This window comes from Schistocerca cancellata, chromosome 1 (assembly GCF_023864275.1).
Source record: "Schistocerca cancellata isolate TAMUIC-IGC-003103 chromosome 1, iqSchCanc2.1, whole genome shotgun sequence".
Classification (NCBI taxonomy): domain Eukaryota; kingdom Metazoa; phylum Arthropoda; class Insecta; order Orthoptera; family Acrididae; genus Schistocerca; species Schistocerca cancellata.
In genome coordinates this window covers 367,283,128-367,289,127 of record NC_064626.1, presented here as the reverse complement: position 1 = coordinate 367,289,127, position 6,000 = coordinate 367,283,128, and positions in this window count along the sequence as shown.

Genomic DNA, 6,000 nt, shown 5'->3' with positions numbered 1-6,000 from the left:
CCTCGGGCATGGGTGTGTGTGATGTCCTTAGGTTAGTTAGGTTTAAGTAGTTCTAAGTTCTAGGGGACTTATGACCTAAGATGTTGAGTCCCATAGTGCTCAGAGCCATTTGAACCATTTGAACTCTATCCTATGGTCTCGTAATTATTTAACGCTACATTGCACTTTCTGTACAGGATGGTGGATCTTTTTCTATATCTCACACTTCAACTCTCACAACCATCATCACGAAACTTTCCTCCAGACCGGGCGGTACAAAAAGGAACATGCATAACCCACTGCCTATGAAACTATCTTGTTACTCTTCCATGCCAACCACACATACTTAAATTTCATGAAATACATCACACTGGCAACATACAATACAAAGGATAGTCACAATGTTATAATTACATCACTTTCATCTTTCCCACTTCAATTCGTATTCATCCCAGTTTCACACGACACTGCCCCACTTCGTAACTTTTCTTTCCTACTATGAACTCTGGAGGATATATGCACGTCTTCCTGTGCAATGCAAGCCAAGTGGCGTTGCTGGATAGATGGCTGACTCACCTTGCTTCACTCTCAGAGTATTATGGTTTGAATCAAGCGCCACTCGGAAACATAACACGCAAAGTAATATTAAGAACATATTCATCACACACGCGAGTCCTCAACTGATACCATGGACGAGTACTTCTCTTTATCCTTTGTCTCATACACAGATTGAGACTCACTCAGTACTCACCATGTGGAAGTACTCGTCTCTAATTTCAATTCCTGCACACGCCATTTCTTAAATATTTCCAACTTATAGTGCACACGCTAGTAATTCAGCTTAACTTAAGCACTCGGAAGTATTTCAACTTATTGCTACACGTGGTTACATTGTGACCGTTGGTCACTTCCGAAGATTACTACGATCCCCTTAATATTACCTGCCTGACATTTAATTCTCCCCACAAGAGTTCCTGAAATAGAGAAATTATTATTCCAAATTACTCTTAAGTATTTCACTTGCATACCATGTCTCCACTCTTTTGTCTTTACGGAGCACACCTAAGACAGGTCTTACCAACACTAGATGCAGCGGCAGAGTGCTGAAACATGGCCGATCTCGCACCTCCGCCAAGGTGGGGGAGCACCATGCTACCGTATTGGTCAGCCACATTTCAGGCAGCTCAAAGCTCAGGTAAGTTTCATCTCTTTGGTTCCACCAAAGCTGACCAAAGGCCCGTCTGAAAGATGATCATATATTGCACATTCACTATCTGTGGTTAGCAGACGACCATACATTCATTCATTTCGCAGATCTCACCAAATTGGATGTAGCGATTTATTTTGTGGGAGTGCACATGTGATCAATTAAATAAATAAATTGTCATTCTTTCCTACACTGGTGTCCGGCTTCGGTGTATTAAGTGAAATTGAGTTATTATTACAAAAAATATGTTGTTATGACAGGAATAACGAAGAATGTTGTACCTATTTTCAATGTCGGGCGGTACTGTACCCTTTCACCATCAGCATTCACACACGCCAGCGGAAGAATACGTTTAACCACTTGAAGTGCGTACGTCACGTGCTGAGAATAAATGCTTATCAAGTCATACAAGTTGCATTTACGTCCTATTACATTTCAGGCCATTGGCGACATGTAAGGCCTGACGCAGGCCTTTACACGCTGAAGCAATCTGGCCATGCTGACTCACTCATAATCTACAACGATTGGGTCGAAGTGGTGTGCATGCCTCGTCATCTTACATCACTGAGACTTTCGGCTCCACTCTTGTGAGAGGCCCTCCTCTAAACAATACCAAGTTTTCCTACCTTTGGCAGCTTCAATCAAATATTCTAGCGATCGCTCAGCCCTCTATTTATTAGTTCCCGTAAAAAATGTTCTTTAACTCATCCTTATCAGCATCAGGTTTCAAATATTGTTCGTACAAAATTCCACAGCGTCACTTATCACACTGTCATTGTCACATGAAGTCTTCGGATTTTCTTCGCGAAGCGGAATGTCAACGGACATACTTCTTTCACAGGTATCTCGTCACTAACGTAAGATTTGATATCATACTCATAAGAAAATGACAAGCAGTGAGTGTACTGCTATTACAGCAGCAAGTTAGTGATATTGCACACCAGTTCTACTGAAGGTACCACTCTTTGTACAACTTAACTTGCTCACGTTGGCGCCTATCAGCTACTCTATCCCGTGCAAGCCTCTTCATCTACGTATAACTGCTGCAATCTACATCCATTTTAACCTGCTTACTGCATTAGTCTTTTGGTCCTCCTCTGCAATTTTCCCCACACATCTCCCCAACGCTAGATTGATTATTTCTTGATGTCTCAAAACGTGTCTTATCAGAAGATCCCTTCCTTTAGTCAAGTTGTAGCACAAATTTCTTTCCTCTCCTATTCTGTTCAGTACCGGTGACAAGATGTATGGGACAGGCGAAATACCGTCAGACTTCAAGAAGACTATAACAATACCAATCCCAAAAATAGCATGTGTTGACAGATGTGAAAATTACCAAACTATCAGTTTAATAAGTTCAAAATGGCTCAAATGGCTCTGAGCATGGGACTTAACTTCTGAGGTCATCAGTCACCTAGAACTTAGAACTACTTAAACCTAACTAACCTAAGGACATCACAAACATCCATGCCCGAGGCAGGATTCGAACCTGCGACCGTAGCGGTCGCGCGGTTCCAGACTGTAGCGCCTAGAACCGCTCGGCCACCCCGCCGGGGTTTAATAAGTCATGGCTGCAAAATACTAACGCAAATTCTTTACAGACGAATGGAAAAACTGGTAGAAGCCGACCTCGGGGAAGATCAGTTTGGATTCCGTAGAAATATTGGAACACGTGAGGCAATACTGACCCTACCACTTATCTTAGAAGATAGATTAAGGAAGGGCAAACCTACATTTCTAGTATTGTAGACTTAGAGATAGCTTTTACAATGTTGACTGGAATACTCTCTTTCAAATTCTTAAGGTGGCAGGGATAAAATACACAGAGCGAAAGGCTATTTACAATTTTTACAGAAACCAGATGGCAGTTATAAGAGTCGAGGGTCATGAAAGGGAAGCAATGGTTGGAAAGGGAGTGAGACAGGGCTGTAGCCTCTCCCCGATGTTATACAATCTTTATACTGAGCAAGCAGTTAAGGAAACAAAAGAAAAGTTCGGAGTAGGTATTAAAATCCACGGAGAAGAAATTAAAACTTTAAGGTTTGCCGATGACGGCAGCAAGGAACTTGGAAGAGCAGTTGAACGAAATGGGCAATGTCTTGAAAGGAGAATATAAGACGAACATCCACAAAAGCAAAACGAGGATAATGGAATGTAGTCGAATTAAGTCGGGTGATGCTGAGGGAATTAGATTAGGAAATGATACACTTAAAGTAGTAAAGGAGTTTTGCTATTTGGGGAGCAAAATAACTGGTGATGATCGAAGTAGAGAGGATATAAAATGTAGACTGGCAATGGCAAGGAAAGCGTTTCTTAAGAAGAGAAATTTGTTAACATCGAGTATTGATTTAAGTGTCAGGAAGTCGTTTCTCAAAGTATTTGTATGGAGTGTAGCCATGTATGGAAGTGAAACATGGACGATAAATAGTTTGGACAAGAAGAGAATAGAAGCTTTCGAAATGTGGTGCTACAGAAGAATGCTGAAGATTAGATGCGTAGATCACATAACTAAAGGTACTGAATATAATTGGGGAGAAGAGGAGTTTGTGGCACAACTTGACTAGAAGAAGTGATCGGTTGGTAGGACATGTTCTGAGGCATCAAGGGATCACCAATTTAGTATTGGAGGCAGCGTGGAGGATGAAAATCGTAGAGGGAGACCAAGAGATGAATACAGTAAGCAGATTCAGAAGGATGTAGGTTGCAGTAGGTACTGGGAGATGAAGAAGCTTGCACAGGATAGAGTAGCATGGAGAGCTGCATGAAACCAGTCTCTGGACTGGAGACCACAACAACAACAGCAATCTCCTCATTCGTTCCGCGACTGTACGTCTAATTTTCAGCATTTTTCTGTAGCACCACATTTCAAAAACTTCTATTCTCATATTATCTGGACTCCTTATCTCCCACGTTTCACTTCCGTACATGGCTACACTCCAGCAAATACCTTCTTTTCGAATATTTTACGTTTCTGTCTCGATTTACTCGAGCCAGTGATGCTCCATGTCCGCCAATCATTCTTGGCAGTTACAGTTTTGAAGATAAGCATGTGTCTTCCAACAATACCGATACTGACGCCATTAATTTCTTTAGTGTATGGGCGGCAGGAGGAAGGAGGATGGGGTGGGAGATGATCGTAAGATCTCCTTACTCTGCAAGGCCGGGATGGCGACCTACAAACCACCGTGGTGAAGCAACCGAAAGATGTACGGCGCGGTTACTCGCACGTAGAATCCTCAAGTTCACGTGAGCCAGATGAAACTGTGGCACACAGGCCTCTGCTTGTAAAATGTGTTAATCTTCATAGTGAGTAATGCACACCTGCAAAGTCTTTACGATGTGGAAACTTCTGCACGAATTGGGCAGCGAAGAAGGAATATATGCCGAGAATCTCTAAAACACCATTTATTTTTATCGCACTAACATCTATGAAAATTTCTCAAGACGAAGGATAAATTAGGTAAAAAAGGCAGATGATAGTACAGAAATACGAGAGGCGTTCAGTAGGTAACACAGCACATGTTTTCTCAGCCAGTTTCGGTTGAAAAACAAGCGGAACTTATTGTGGGAGTTTGCGGAATATTTCCTCTTCAGCCCCTATACACTGAGATGATACGATTCATCGGATAGCGATATACAGATATACAGTACTGTGTACACATGGTATAAGAGAGCAGTACATTGACGGAACTGTCATTTGTACCCTTGTGATTCCCATGAAAGGGTTTCCCATGTTATTATGACCTCACGACTGGAATTAACAGACTTTGAACGCGGAATGGTAGTTGGAGCTAGAGGCATGAGACATTCCATTTCAGTAATCGTTAGGGAATTCAATATTTCGAGTTCCACAGGGTCAAGAATGTGCTGAGAATACCAAATTTCACGTGTTGCCTCTTACCACGGACAGCGCAGTGCCCGATGGCCTTCACTTAACGACAGAGAGCAGCGGCGTTTACGCAGAGTTATCAGTCTAACAGACAAACAATACTACGTGAAATAACCGCAGATATCAATGTGGGACTTACAACGAACGAATCCGTTGGCACAGCGCGGCGCAGTTTGACGTTAATGGCCTATGGCAGCAGACGACCGATGCGAGTGCCTTTGCTAACAGCGCGACATCGCCTGCAGCGACTGTCCTGGCCTAATGACGATATTGCTTGGACCCTAGACGACTGGAAAACCGTGACCTGGACAGATGAATCCCGATTTCAGTTGTTAAGATCAGATGCTAGAGTTCGGGGGGGGGGGGGGGGGATATTAGTGTTTAACGTCCCGTCGACAACGAGGTCATTAGAGACGGAGCGCAAGCTCGGGTGAGGGAAGGATGGGGAAGGAAATCGGCCGCGCCCTTTCAAAGGAACCATCCCGGCATTTGCCTGAAGCGATTTAGGGAAATCACGGAAAACCTAAATCAGGATGGCCGGAGACGGGATTGAACCGTCGTCCTCCCGAATACGAGTCCAGTGTGCTAACCACTGCGCCACCTCGCTCGGTCTACTAGAGTTCGGGTGTGGCACAGACCCCACGAAGCTATGGATCCATGTTGTCAACAAGGCATTGTGGAAACTGACGGTGGCTCCTAACGGTGTGGGCTGTGTTTACGTGGAGAGGACTGGCTCCTATGGTCCAACTGAACCGATCATTGACTAAAAACGGTTATGTTCGGCTACTAGGAGACCATCTGCAGCCAAACAACGATGGAATTTTTTTTGAAAATGCGCCTAGTCACCGACCTACAATCTTTCGTGGTTGGTTTGAAGAAATTTCTGGACGATTCGAGCGAATGACTTGGCCACCCATATCGCCCG